We start from the raw sequence: 15,611 nt of genomic DNA, 5'->3' as shown, positions 1-15,611 counted from the left end.
GTGGGGTAGTTATACTGCCCTGGAATTCTAGGGGCCCAAATGTGTGGTAAGGAGTTTGAAATCAAATTCTGTAAAAAATGACCAGTGAAATCCGAAAGGTGCTCTTTGGAATGTGGGCCCCTTTGCCCACCTAGGCTGCAAAAAAGTGTCACACATGTGGTATCTCCGTATTCAGGAGAAGTTGGGGAATGTGTTTTGGTGTGTCATTTTACATATACCCATGCTGGGTGAGATAAATATCTTGGTCAAATGCCAACTTTGTATAAAAAAATGGGATAAGTTGTCTTTTGCCAAGATATTTCTCTCACCCAGCATGGGTATATGTAAAATGACACCCCAAAACACATTCACCAACTTCTCCTGAATACGGAGATACCACATGTGTGGCACTTTTTTGCAGCCTAGGTGGGCAAAGGGGCCCACATTCCAAAGAGCACCTTTCGGATTTCACTGGTCATGTTTTACAGAATTTGATTTCAAACTCCTTACCACACATTTGGGCCCCTAGAATGCCAGGGCAGTATAACTAACCCACAAGTGACCCCATTTTGGAAAGAAGACACCCCAAGGTATTCGCTGATGGGCATAGTGAGTTCATGGAAGTTTTTATTTTTTGTCACAAGTTAGTGGAATATGAGACTTTGTAAGAAAAAAATAAAATAAAAATAAATCATCATTTTCCACTAACTTGTGACAAAAAATAAAAAATTCTAGGAACTCGCCATGCCCCTCACGGAATACCTTGGGGTGTCTTCTTGGAATATGAGACTTTGTAAGAAAAAAAAAATAATAAATCATCATTTTCCGCTAACTTGTGACAAAAAATAAAAAGTTCTATGAACTCACTATGCCCATCAGCGGGTGTCTACTTTCCGAAATGGGGTCATTTGTGGGGTGTTTGTACTGTCTGGCCATTGTAGAACCTCAGGAAACATGACAGGTGCTCAGAAAGTCATAGCTGCTTCAAAAAGCGGAAATTCACATTTTTGTACCATAGTTTGTAAACGCTATAACTTTTACCCAAACCATTTTTTTTTTACCCAAACATTTTTTTTTAATCAAAGACATGTAGAACAATAAATTTAGAGCAAAATTTATATATGGATCTTGTTTTTTTTGCAAAATTTTACAACTGAAAGTTGGAGGTAAAGGAGGTAAAATTCATTTGGGTGGTAAGTTGCATGACCGAGCAATAAACGGTGAAAGTAGTGTAGGTCAGAAGTGTAAAAAGTGGCCTGGTCTTTCAGGGTGTTTAAGCACTGGGGGCTGAGGTGGTTAAGGGGTTAACAGTGACCTCCACAGTGCCAGGCCCTTTAATAGTGAACTCCATAGTGTCTGCCCCTTTAACAGTGACCTCCACCTTGCCCGTCCTATTAATAGTGGCTGCCCTTTAACAGTGACCTTCATAGTGGCCGCCCCTTTGACAGTGACCCCTGCCTCCCATGCATGTAGCAGTGTAGTTGTTCCGTCATACGTCATATGACTGAATATCTTAGGACCTGCGAACTGCTAAAACCTGTGATCAGTTGTTATGGCGGCCTGGAGTAGGACCTGCGAGCTTCTATTGGCTAATAAGGGACATGTGACCGTGTAAATGGCAGTTCGGATTTAAGTGAAAGGCTTGCTGGCTTCTATTGGCTAATGCAGGTAATTTTTTGCGAATATCTCAGACCCGGTCTAAAACCTTCCCGGACACCTGATGTACCTGTGTGCCAAATTTGGTGATCGGTCCAGTCGTTTGGTCGTGCATAAAGAACCTCCAGACAGACGTCTAGACAGACAGACAGAAATTTATTGATATACAGTACAGACCAAAAGTTTGGACACACCTTCTCATTCAAAGAGTTTTCTTTATTTTCATGACTATGAAGGCATCCAAACTATGAATTAACACATGTGGAATTATATACATAACAAACAAGTGTGAAACAACTGAAAATGTCATATTCTAGGTTCTTCAAAGTAGCCACCCTTTGCTTTGATTACTGCTTTGCACACTCTTGGCATTCTCTTGATGAGCTTCAAGAGGTAGTCCCCTGAAATGGTCTTCCAACAGTCTTGAAGGAGTTCCCAGAGATGCTTAGCACTTGTTGGCCCTTTTGCCTTCACTCTGTGGTCCAGCTCACCCCAAACCATCTCGATTGGGTTCAGGTCCGGTGACTGTGGAGGCCAGGTCATCTGGCACAGCACCCCATCACTCTCCTTCATGGTCAAATAGCCCTTACTTTCAAAGTTTTCCCAATTTTTCGACTGACTTACTGACCTTCATTTCTTAAAGTAATGATGGTCACTCGTTTTTCTTTACTTAGCTGCTTTTTTCTTGCCATAATACAGTCTATTCAGTAGGACTATCAGCTGTGTATCCACCTGACTTCTCCTCAACGCAACTGATGGTCCCAACCCCATTTATAAGGCAAGAAATCCCACTTATTAAACCTGACAGGGCACACCTATGAAGTGAAAACCATTTCAGGGGACTACCTCTTGAAGCTCATCAAGAGAATGCCAAGAGTGTGCAAAGCAGTAATCAAAGCAAAAGGTGGCTGCTTTGAAGAACCTAGAATATGACATATTTTCAGTTGTTTCACACTTGTTTGTTATGTATATAATTCCACATGTGTTAATTCATAGTTATATGCCTTCAGTGTGAATCTACAATTTTTACAGTCATGAAAATAAAGAAAACTCTTTGAATGAGAAGGTGTGTCCAAACTTTTGGTCTGTACTGAATATATATATATATATATATATATATATATACACACATACAGTGGATATAAAAAGTCTACACACCCCTGTTAAAATGACAGGTTTCTGTGCTGTAAAAAAATGAGACAAAGATAAATCATTTCAAAACTTTTTCCACCTTTAATGTGACCTATAAACTGTACTATTGAAAAACAAACTGAAATCTTTTAGGTAGAGGGAAGAAAAAATATAAAAATAAAATAATATGGTTGCATAAGTGTGCACACCCTTAAACTAATACTTTGTTGAAGCACCTTTTGATTTTATTACAGCACTCAGTCTTTTTGGGTATGAGTCTATCTGCATGGCACATTTTGACTTGGTAAGATTTGCCCACTCTTCTTTGCAAAAACACTCCAAATCTGTCAGATTTCGAGGGCATCTCCTGTGCACAGCCATCTTCAGATCACCCCACAGATTTTCAATCGGATTCAGGTCTGGGCTCTGGCTGGGCCATTCCCAAACTTTAATCTTCTTCTGGTGAAGCTATTCCTTTGTTGATTTGGATGTATGCTTTGAGTCGTTGTCATGCTGAAAGATGAAGTTCCTCTTCATGTTCAGCTTTATAGCAGAAGCCTGAAGGTTTTGTGCCAATATTGACTGGTATTTGGAACTGTTCATAATTCCCTCTAGCTTAACTAAGGCCCCAGTTCCAGCTGAAGAAGAACAGCCCCAAAGCATGATGCTGCCACCACCATGCTTCACTGTGGGTAAGGTGTACGTTTGGTGATGTGCAGTGTTGTTTTTGCGGCAAACATATCTTTTGGAATTATGGCCAAATAGTTCAACCTTGGTTTCAGCAGACCATAACACCTTTTCCCACATGCTTTTGGGAAACTTCAGATGTCTTTTTGCAAAATGTAGCCTGGCTTGGATGTTTTTCTTCGTAAGAAAGGGCTTTCGTCTTACCACTCTACCCCATAGTCCAGACATATGAAGAATACGGGAGATTGTTGTCACATGTACCACACAGCCAGTACTTGCCAAATATTCCTGCAGCTCCTTTAATGTTGCTGTAGGTCTCTTGGTAGTCTCCCAGACCAGTTTTCTTCTCGTCTTTTCATCAATTTTGGAGGGACGTCCAGTTCTTGGTAATGTCACTGTTGTGCCATATTTTCTCCACTTCATGATGTCTTCACTGTGTTCCATGGTACAGTCCTGATCAAAAGTTTAAGACCACTTGAAAAATGGCAAAAAATCATATTTAGCATGGCTGGATCTTAACAAGGTTCCAAGTAGAGCTTCAACATGCAACAAGAAGAAATGGGAGTGAGACAAAACATTTTTTGAGCATCCAATTTAATGAAAACAACGAATAAACTGAAACAGGCTGTTTTTCAGATGATCAAAAGTTTAGGACCACACCTCCAAAAAAAACTAAACCCCCCCCAAAACAGAAATCCAACTTCCAAACATGAACTCAGTAATGAGTAGCTCCGCCGTTATTGTTAATCACTTCAAAAATTCGTTTCGGCATGCTTGATGCAAGCGTTTCCATGAGGTGAGTGGGACCATTTCTCCAAGTGGTGAAGACGGCCGCACGAAGGCCATCTACTGTCTGGAACTGTTGTCCATTTTTGTAAACTTCCCTTGCCATCCATCCCCCAAAGGTTCTCAATTGGATTTAGATCAGGGGAACACGCAGGATTGGCCAAAAGAGTGATGTTATTCTCCTGCAAGAAGTCCCTTGTCCTGCGGGCATTGTGTACTGTAGCGTTGTCCTGTTGAAAAACCCAGTCGTTACCACACAGACGAGGGCCCTTAGTCATGAGGAATGCTCTCTGCAACATCTGGACATAGCCAGGGGCCGTTTGCCGCCCCTGCACTTCTTGAAGCTCCATTGTTCCAATGAAGGCAAAAGCAACCCAGACCATTATGGCGCCCCCTCCACTGTGGCGCGTAGAAAACCTCTCAGGTGGGATCTGCTTGTCATGCCAGTAATGTTGGAAACCATCAGGACCATCAAGGTTAAATTTTTTCTCATCAGAGAATAAAACTTTCTTCCACCTTTGAATGTCCCATGTTTGGTGCTCTCTTGCAAAGTCCAAACGAGCAGTTCTGTGGCGTTCAAGGAGACGAGGTCTCTGAAGACGTTTTTTGTTTTTGAAGCCCTTCAGTCTCAGATGCCGTCTGATGGTTATGGGGCTGCTATCCGCATCAGTAAGGGCCTTAATTTGGGTCGAGGATCGTCCAGTGTCTTGACGGACAGCCAATTGGATCCTCCAGCTCAGTGCTGGTGAAATTTTTTTGGGTCTTCCACTTGACTTTTTTTTCCATAACCCTCTGGATCATTTAAGAAATTCCAAATGACTGTCTTACTGCGTCCCACCTCAGCAGCGATGGCGCGCTGTGAGAGACCCTGCTTATGCAGTTCAACAACCCGACCACGTTCAAAAAGGGAGAGTTTTTTTGCCTTTGCCATCACAACGTGTGACTACCTGACAGAAAATGACAATGAATCCACATCTTTGCACAGATTTGGCCTTTTAAAGGCATGTGGTCCTAAACTTTTGATTAACTGAAAAACAGCCTGTTTCAGTTTATTCGTTGTTTTCATTAAATTGAATGAATGCTCAAAAAATGTTTTGTCTCACTCCTATTTCTTCTTGTTGCATGTTGAAGCTCTACTTGGAACCTTGTTAAGATCCAACAATGTAAAATATTATTTTTTGCCATTTTTCAAGTGGTCTTAAACTTTTGATCATTCTACTGTTATAGCTGGCTAAGTGTACATCTATACACATGACAGCTGCCCCAACACACCCAGCACTGCTATATCTCTATATGACAGCTGTCCCAGCACACTCAGCTCTGCTATATCTCTATATATGAGCAGCTGTCATGTGTATAGATGTACACTTAGCCAGCTATAACAGTAGAAGTCTCATATTTTTTCAGTCAGCAGCAAGGCAGCTCTTATGGTCTTGTGGTTAGGTGCTTTGCCTCTGATACAGAAGGTCGTGGGTTCGAATACCAGCAGAAACTTTTCTGAAATACAAGCACTGACTCCATATATGGACATACAGGGCGGGACACAGGAAGAGGCTGCATCGCATCGCTGACATGGAGGTAAGTAGAAGTGTTTATTTTTATTTTTTAATACCCGACTGTTACTGCCATGGGTACAGCACCTGATACTGGCACATGGGGGGGAGAGGGGTTGGCACCTGATATTGGCACCTGGGGGGGAGGGGGGGTTGGCACCTGATACTGGCACATGGGGGGGGGAGGCACCTGATACTGGCACATGGGGGGGGAGAGGCACTATGATACTGGCACATGGGGGGTGGGAAGGAGAGAGGCAGTTGATACTGGCACATTGGGGGGGGGGAGATGGCACTATGATACTGGGACATGGGGGGGGAGATGGCACTATGATACTGGGACATGGGGGGGGAGAGGCACTTGATACTGGCATGTGGGGTGGGTTTGGCACTATGATACTGTCACATGGGGGGGAGATGCACTTGATACTGCCACTTTTTTGGGGGGGGAGATGGCACTATGATACTGGGACATGGGGGGGGGGGAGAGGCACTTGATACTGGCACATGGGGGGGTTTGGCACTATGATACTGGCACATGGGGGGTGGGAAGGAGAGAGGCACTTGATACTGGCACATTGGGGGGGGGAGATGGCACTATGATACTGGGACATGTGGGGGGGAGGAGAAAGGCACTTGATACTGGCACATGATGGGGGGGCATCTATGGGGACACTTCCTGGCACATTATTGGGGGGCATTATGGGGGACACTAGGCCGGCAGCCTATCAGAGGCCGGACACTGAGGGGCATCTACTGGGGCACTATATATGGGGCATTTTATACTGGTACATTATGGGGGGCACTAGCAGGAAGGGGGGGGGAGGAGCACTATGGGGGAATTTACTGGGGGCACTATATAGGGGTATTTTATACTGGGACATTATGGGGGCACTATGGGGACATTAGCTCAACTGGGGGCATTACAAGGGGGTATTTTTGCACTGTCACATTATAAGGAGAATTATTACTACTGGGGGGGGGGGGCATTATAGTGGGCTTTATTACTCCCCCATGGTATGACCCCCTAGTAGCAGCACCAGCCTCTCCCTGCTCTGCTATCCCTCTGCCCCTTCTCCAAATCCTTATTATGAAATCTTTCTCATTAGGATAAAGCACAACATCAGCTCCGCCGAGCCCCCGACCAAAGTGTGGAAGTGGTGTCCGAGATCCCCAAGGGTCAAGTAACTGTAAGTTTTCATATGAAATATGTTTATTTTATACACATATAGCCTACACTGTGCCCCACAATATACAGTATACCTCTACACTGTGCCCCACAATATACAGTATACCTCTACACTGTGCCCCACAATATACAGTATACCTCTACACTGTGCCCCACAATATACAGTATACCGCTACACTGTGCCCCACAATATACAGTATACCGCTACACTGTGCCAAAGGAGTGGGGTTTACACAGGAGGAGGGAGGTGCGAAGCGCGCTGGGGGGGCCCTTACAAATATTTGCTGTGGGGCCCAGTCACTTCTAGTTACGCCCCTGGGTTGGTATGTAGCCATGGATGAAGAATCTTCTTATTGTGGGTGCCTGAACTCCCCAATAGGGAGATCCCTTTCTTAATAAAATCCTACTGACTTGACCTCCCCTTACATTCAGGAGAGCCAAAACTCTGAAGAATATTATTGCACCATGCAAATTGAAACCACAATCAGAGAATATTGAGTAGAACGGTTACCTTCGAACCAGCAGGCAGTTTTAAGTGTAACCAACCGAAGTGTCTTTGCTGCAAATCCATATGTGTTTCTACTTTTTTTTTCGCAACAAGTCCAATGAGGAATTGTTCCCAATTAACAGGCATTTCAATTTTGGATCAACCAATATCATTTATCTGATAGAGTGTCCATACAGCTTACAGTACATTAGATGCACTATCCAAACCTTACGTCATAGACTGAATAAGCGTAGGTCCAATATTATAAAGAAATATTTACAACATAGTGTCTCTAGCCACGCCATAGACCACCATCAGGGCCTGTTTTTTTGTTTTGTAATTACAACCATTGAAAAGATAAGTCAGTATTGTCATAATACTATCCAGATGCTGAGAAGGCGCAAAATGTTCTGGATCTATAAACTAAATTGAAAATCACTGAAGGGGAACTTCCTAAAACTTAGCTTTTAATCTACATACAATTAAAATACAAAGGATAGAAGTGGGCCAAATAGGACCATGATACCTGTAGTGCAACAAACAGCTGTCAATACCAAGGACGATCAGCAGCAGATGAAGGCAATAGATAACATCTGGGTTTTTCTCTTGGCCCCCTGGAGCCCCCCAACTGCGCATCCTGTATCTGTGACTGGATTTACTTCTACTTGAATCAGCTAAGGCTACTTTCACACTGGCGTTTTGGCTTTCCGTTTTTGAGATCCGTTCACGGCTCTCATAAGCGGTCCAAAACGGATCAGTTTTTCCCTAATGCATTCTGAATGGAAAAGGATCCGCTCAGAAGGCATCAGTTTGACTCCGTTCTGTCTCAATTCCGCTTTGGGGGCAGACACCAAAACGCTGCTTCCAGCGTTTTGGTGTCCGTCTGACGAAACTGAGCCAAACGGATCCGTTCTGACACACAATGTAAGTCAATGGGGACGGATCCGTTTTCTATTACACAATAGAAAACGGATCCGTCTTCCATTGACATTTAATGGTGTTCAAGACGGATCCGTCTTGGCTATGTTAAAGATAATAGAAACGGATGCATGCGGTTGTATTATCTGAACTGATCCGTCTGTGCAGATCCATGACGTGAGTGTGAAAGTAGCCTTAGTTGTTTTTCCTTAATACAGTGTTGTTAATCTATGTAGTCAGGATTGAATCTATATTAAGTGTATCACACTGTCTTACATACTGTTTAAAGGGCTCGATCTTAGGGCCTCTTTACCTCGTCACAGATATATGCTGGTCTGGGGCGCTCCAGTTATTTTTGGTTTATTAGTTATTTGTGTATCGTTATATTTGGCATCCTTTTACTATACTGATACTGTTGGTCACCTGATGAACCTTGATTATCTAAAAGGGGAAATGAGTTGGGACATTGTATGTTGTATCAGAAAGTGATAGGGCTGTATAAGGACAGGCTAGCCCAGGCATGTGGACAGAGTGCACCTACCTTCAAGGTGCATCTCTGGGCTGAGCAGTGTTGTCCAGGGCAAGAATAGGGAAAGGCATATTTTATCCTGACTTGCTGTCCCAGATGTTATCTATTGCCTTGATCTGCTACTGATCATCCTTGGTATTGACAGCTGTTTGTTGCACTACAGTCGTGGCCAAAAGTTTTGAGAATGACACAAATATTAGTTTTCACAAAGTTTGCTGCTAAACTGCTTTTAGATCTTTGTTTCAGTTGTTTCTGTGATGTAGTGAAATATAATTACACGCACTTCATACGTTTCAAAGGCTTTTATCGACAATTACATGACATTTATGCAAAGAGTCAGTATTTGCAATGTTGGCCCTTCTTTTTCAGGACCTCTGCAATTCGACTGGGCATGCTCTCAATCAACTTCTGGGCCAATTCCTGACTGATGGCAACCCATTCTTTCATCATCACTTCTTGGAGTTTGTCAGAATTAGTGGGTTTTTGTTTGTCCACCCGCCTCTTGAGGATTGACCACAAGTTCTCAATGGGATTAAGATCTGGGGAGTTTCCAGGCCATGGACCCAAAATGTCAACGTTTTGGTCCCCGAGCCACTTAGTTATCACTTTTGCCTTATGGCACGGTGCTCCATCGTGCTGGAAAATGCATTGTTCTTCACAAAACTGTTGTTGGATTGTTGGAAGAAGTTGCTGTTGGAGGGTGTTTTGGTACCATTGTTTATTCATGGCTGTGTTTTGGGGCAAAATTGTGAGTGAGCCCACTCCCTTGGATGAGAAGCAACCCCACACATGAATGGTCTCAGGATGCTTTACTGTTGGCATGACACAGGACTGATGGTAGCGCTCACCTTTTCTTCTCCGGACAAGCCATTTTCCAGATGCTCCAAACAATCGGAAAGAGGCTTCATCGGAGAGTATGACTTTGACCCAGTCCTCAGCAGTCCATTCACCAAACTTTCTGCAGAAGATCAATCTGTCCCTGATGTTTTTTTTGGAGAGAAGTGGCTTCTTTGCTGGCCTTCTTGACACCAGGCCATCTTCCAAAAGTCTTCGCCTCACTGTGCGTGCAGATGCGCTTACACCTGCCTGCTGCCATTCCTGAGCAAGCTTTACACTGGTGGCACTCCGATCCCGCAGCTGAATCCTCTTTAGGAGACGATCTGAAGCCTTCACAAGAATTGAACCTCTTTCCTTGAAGTTCTTGATGATCCTATAAATTGTTGATTGAGGTGCAATCTTAGTAGCCACAATATCCTTGCCTGTGAAGCCATTTTTATGCAATGCAATGATGGTTGCACGCGTTTCTTTGCAGGTCCCCATGGTTAACTATGGAAGAACAATGATTTCAAGCATCACCCTCCTTTTAACATGTCAAGTCTGCCATTTTAACCCAATCAGCCTGACATAATGATCTCCAGCCTTGTGTTCGTCAACATTCTCACCTGAGTTAACAAGACAATTACTGAAATGATCTCAGCAGGTCCTTTAATGACAGCAATGAAATGCAGTGGAAAGTTTTTTTTGGGATTAAGTTAATTTTCATGGCAAAGAAGGACTATGCAATTCATCTAATCACTCTTCATAACATTCTGGAGTATATGCAAATTGCTATTATAAAAACTTAAGCAGCAACTTTTCCAATTTCCAATATTTATGTAATTCTCAAAACTTTTGGCCACGACTGTATTATTAGCGTGGCTATATTCCACGGTAAATCCTATCTGAGTATCACTATCATAAGGTGTGTAACAACAGAGAAAATAAAAACTTTGACAATACATACAAAGACACATCAACGGTAGGGGAGGAGGGAGGGGGTAACATAGTCCTTCTAGGTACCTCTCAGGGTTATCTATTAGCCCAATAATTGTCCCACACATCCCAAATGGCATGGAATAGATCCACTTTGTCCTGGCAGACAGCAGTTGTGTATTCTAGGGTCTGGATCTCTGTCACCTTAGCATATAGGTTAGATACTTTTGGGGGGTTAGATCATTTCCAGAAGTGGGCAATAAGGCAACAGGTCATGTGATATTTTTATAGAGCCAGTTGTTAATACCAAATATGTATTTTTTTCTTCTATTTTTTATTTTTTACAATTTTATTTTTTATTTTGGGAAAGGGGCCTTTTTTTTACTTGAAACTTTTTTTAATTTTTTTATGGAAAACACAGTTTTTTGTTGTTGTTTTTTTCCTCTCTGGGACTTCAACTTTTGGGGGTCTGATCCCCTCTGCAATGCATTATAATAAATCGTGTATTGTAATGCATTGCATTTCAGCTTGTATGCTGACAGCCTGCCTGCGAGACCCAGCCTAGGGGCAAATAAATCCAGAAGATTACTAATACTCCCTAAACACCTGGCTGGTTTCTTGCACAGAGGGATGTCCTTTTCTTGATGACTGTATCGTATCTGTCACACACATCAATTTAATGTATACATCCCAGGCGTATATGTTAGATCCCATAAATATGATATGAAAAGAGCATTATATGTACAGTACATGCCGGTATTTTTTATATGTATATGTTATATGAGCAATAATACAGGGTGGGCCATTTATATGGATACACCTTAATAAAATGGGAATGGTTGGTGATATTAACTTCCTGTTTGTGGCACATTAGTATATGTGAGGGAAGAAACTTTTCAAGATGGGTGGTGACCATGGCGGCCATTTTGAATCCAACTTTTGTTTTTTCAATAGGAAGAGGGTCATGTGACACATCAAACTTATTGGGAATTTCACAAGAAAAACAATGGTGTGTTTGGTTTTAACCACCTCCCGTCCGCCCATAGACTATAAACGTCTGGGAGGTGGATCTCTATTTCTGAACGGACGCTTTAAAACGTCCGTTCAGAAAGTGCAGCTGCACGCTAGTCGTGCAGCTGCTGATCGGGTTGCCCGCTGTCAGTGACAGCAGGGCAACCCAGAGAGAAGGCAGGGACAGTGCCCAGGTGTCCCTGCCTTCTGGATCGCTGCATACACAGCGCTCGCCGAGCGCTGTGTATGCAGAGCAGGAAGCGCTATGCGCTTCCTGTTCCGGCCCGGCAGTCATGTGACCGCCGGGACCGGAGAGTGCAGGAGCTGTGCGAGGTCTTTCACAGACCTCGATCAGCCCTGCTCTGAGGCTGTACAGCGCAGAATTATGCTGTACAGCCTCTCTGGGGGGTGCATTTCTTCTGTAACTGGGGCTACTATGTCAGCCCCAGTTACAGGAGAAATCAACAGTGAAAAAAAAAGGAAAAAGTGAAGTAAATGTCTTGTATGACCTTATGGGGGACGAAAAGTGTAAAATAAAAAATAAAAAATTAAAGGGTTGAAAAAATAAAATAGAAAAAAGGTTTCACATGTAAAAAAAATTCCCCAAGTAAGAAATTAAAAAAAAATGTTAAAAATAGAAAAAATAAAATAAAATAGACATATTTGGTATTTCCGCGTCCGTAAAAACCAGCTCTATAAAAATATCACATGAGCTAACCCCTCGGATGAACACCGTAAAAAAAAAAAAAAAAAAAAACGCTGTCAAAACAAGCAATTTTTGTCACCTTACATCACAAAAGGTGCAACACCAAGTGATCAAAAACGCGTATGTCCCACAAAATGGTACCAATAAAACCGTCACCTCATCCCGCAAAAAATGAGACCCTACATAAGAAAATCTCTCAAAAAATAAAAAAACTATATCTCTTAGAACATGGAGACACTAAAACATCATTTTTTTGGTTTCAAAAATGCTATTATTGTATTAAAGTGAAACAAATAAAAAAAAGTATACATATTAGGTATTGCCACGTCCGTAAAAACCAGCTCTATAAAAATATCACATGAGCTAACCCCTCAGGTGAACACCGTAAAAAAAAAACAAAAAAAAAACAGTGTCAAAACAAGCAATTTTTGTCACCTTACATCACAAAAGGTGCATTACCAAGTGATCAAAAATGCGTATGTCCCACAAAATGGTACCAATAAAACCGTCACCTCATCCCGCAAAAAGTGAGCCCCTCCATAAGAAAATCTCTCAAAAAATAAAAAAACTATAGCTCTCAGGACATGGAAACTTTAATAAATAAGAAAAAGTATACATATTAGGTATCGCCACGTCCGTAACAATCTGCTCTATAAAAATGTCACTTGACTGAACCCCTCAGGTGAACGCTGTAAAAATAAATAAATAGAAACTGTGCTAAAACAACCAATTTTTTGGTCACCTTGCCCCAAAAAGTGTTATAATGAATGATCAAAAAATCATATGTACCCAAAAATAGTAGCAATTTAACTGGCACCTTATCACCTAGTTTCCAAAATGGGATCACTTCTTGGGAGTTTCTACTGTAAGGGTGCATCAGGGGGCTTCAAATGGGACATGGCATCTAAAAACCATGTGGAGTTCCTTTTCTTCTGTGCCCTGCCGTGTGCCCATACAGCAGTTTATGACCACATGTGGGGTGTTTCTGTAAACCGCAGAATCTGGGTAATAAATATTGAGTTTTGTTTGGCTGTTAACCATCGATGTGTTAAAGAAAAAAATTGATTAAAATGGAAAATCTGCCAAAAAAGTGAAATTTAAAAATTTGATCTCCATTTTCCTTTAATTCTTGTGGAACGCCTAAAGGGTTAACAAAGTTTGTAAAATCGGTTTTGAATACCTTGATGGGTGTAGTTTCTACAATGGGGTCAGTTATGGGGGTATCCACTATGTAGGCCCCACAAAGGGACTTCAGACCTGAACTGGTCCTTAAAAAGTGGATTTTGGCAATTTTCTTAAAAATTGGAAGAATTGCTTCTAAACTTCTAAGCCTTCTAACGTCCTAAAAAAATAAAATGACATTTCCAAAATGATGCCAACATAAAGTAGACATATGGGGAATGTTAAGTAATAAATATTTTATGAGGTATCACTTTCTGTTTTAAAAGCAGAGAAATTGAAATTTAGAAAATTGCGAATTTTTCTAATTTTTTTGTAAATTTGGGATTTTTTCATAAATAAAGGTGAAATATTTTGACTCAAATTTATGACTATCATGAAGTACAATGTGTCACGAGAAAACAATCTCTGAATGACTTGGATAAGTAAAGGCGTTCCAAAGTTATTACCACATAAAGTGAGATATGTCAGTTTTGCAAAATTAGGCCTGGTCAGGAAGGGGGCAAATGGCCCAGATGGCAAGTGGTTAACGTAACTTTATTCTTTCATGAGTTATTTACAAGCTTCTGACCACTTATAAAATGTGTTCAATGTGCTGCCCATTGTGTTCGATTGTCAATGCAACCCTCTTCTCCCACTCTTCACACACTGATAGCAACACCGCAGGAGAAATGCTAGCACAGGCTTCCAGTATCCGTAGTTTCAGGTGCTGCACATCTCGTATCTTCACAGCATAGACAATTGCCTTCAGATGACCCCAAAGATAAGTCTAAGGGGGTCAAATCGGGAGACCTTGGGGGCCATTCAACTGGCCCACGACGACCAATCCACTTTCCAGGAAACTGTTCATCTAGGAATGCTCAGACCTGACACCCATAATGTGGTGGTGCACCATCTTGCTGGAAAAACTCAGGGAACGTGTCAGCTTCAGTGCATAAAGAGGGAAAAACATCATCATGTAGCAATTTCGCATATCCAGTGGCCTTGAGGTTTCCATTGATGAAGAATGGCCCCACTATCTTTGTACCCCATATACCACACCATACCATCAATTTTTTTGTTCCAACAGTCTTGGAGGGATCTATCCAATGTGGGTTAGTGTCAGACCAATAGCGGTGGTTTTGTTTGTTAACTTCACCATTCACATAAAAGTTTGCCTCATCACTGAACAAAATCTTCTGCGTAAACGGAGTGTCCTGTTCCAATTTTTGTTTTGCCCATTCTGCAAATTCAGTGCGCCGATCTGGGTCATCCTCGTTGAGATGCTGCAGTAGCTGGAGTTTGTAAGGGTGCCATTTGTGAGTAGCTAATATCCGCCGAAGGGATGTTCGACTAATGCCACTCTCCAGTGACATACGGCGAGTGCTACGCTGTGGGCTCTTGCTGAATGAAGCTAGGACAGCCACCGATGTTTCTTCATTAGAGACAGATTTCATGCGTCCACATTTTGGCAAATCCAACACTGAACCAGTTTCACGAAACTTAGCAAGCAGTTTGCTAACTGTAGCATGGGAGATGGGTGGTCTCGTAGGGTGTATTGCATGGAAATCTGCTGCAATGACCCGGTTACTGCGTTCACCAGACATCAACACAATTTCTATCCGCTCCTCGCGTGTTAACCTCGGCGACATGTCAATGGCTGTAAACAAAGAGAAACTTGTAAATAACTCATGAAAGAATAAAGTTACGTTAAAACCAAGCACACCATTGCTTTTCGTGTGAAATTCCCAATAAGTTTGATGTGTCACATGACCCTCTTCCTATTGAAAAAACAAAAGTTGGATTCAAAATGGCCGCCATGGTCACCACCCATCTTGAAAAGTTTCCCCCCTCACATTTACTAATGTGCCACAAACAGGAAGTTAATATCACCAACCATTCCCATTTTATCCATATAAATGGCCCACCCTGTATATTTACTACATCTGTGAGATAGATAGAAGGTGGGCTTTCAGCTTTAATTTCTGGCATGTTTTGTGCTTAAGTGCATGTAGTGGTCAGTGTGTGAGACGGACACCAGCTTATAGCACTGACTGACAGATCCCTTG

General features: G+C 42.1%; 1 protein-coding gene and 1 pseudogene across 14 annotated transcripts in view; both read left to right on the top strand.

Annotated features, from left to right (window-relative positions):
* The window catches only part of LOC120999536 (zinc finger protein OZF-like), a 2,085,412-nt gene that overhangs the window by 1,783,317 nt on the left and 286,484 nt on the right, over positions 1 to 15,611 (top strand). The window lies entirely within an intron of this gene.
* Positions 1 to 15,611, top strand: part of LOC120997449 — a 168,064-nt pseudogene that overhangs the window by 149,909 nt on the left and 2,544 nt on the right.

The sequence above is a fragment of the Bufo bufo genome, chromosome 4 (assembly GCF_905171765.1).
Source record: "Bufo bufo chromosome 4, aBufBuf1.1, whole genome shotgun sequence".
NCBI classification, from domain to species: domain Eukaryota; kingdom Metazoa; phylum Chordata; class Amphibia; order Anura; family Bufonidae; genus Bufo; species Bufo bufo.
This window is presented reverse-complemented; position numbering and strand designations above follow the sequence as displayed.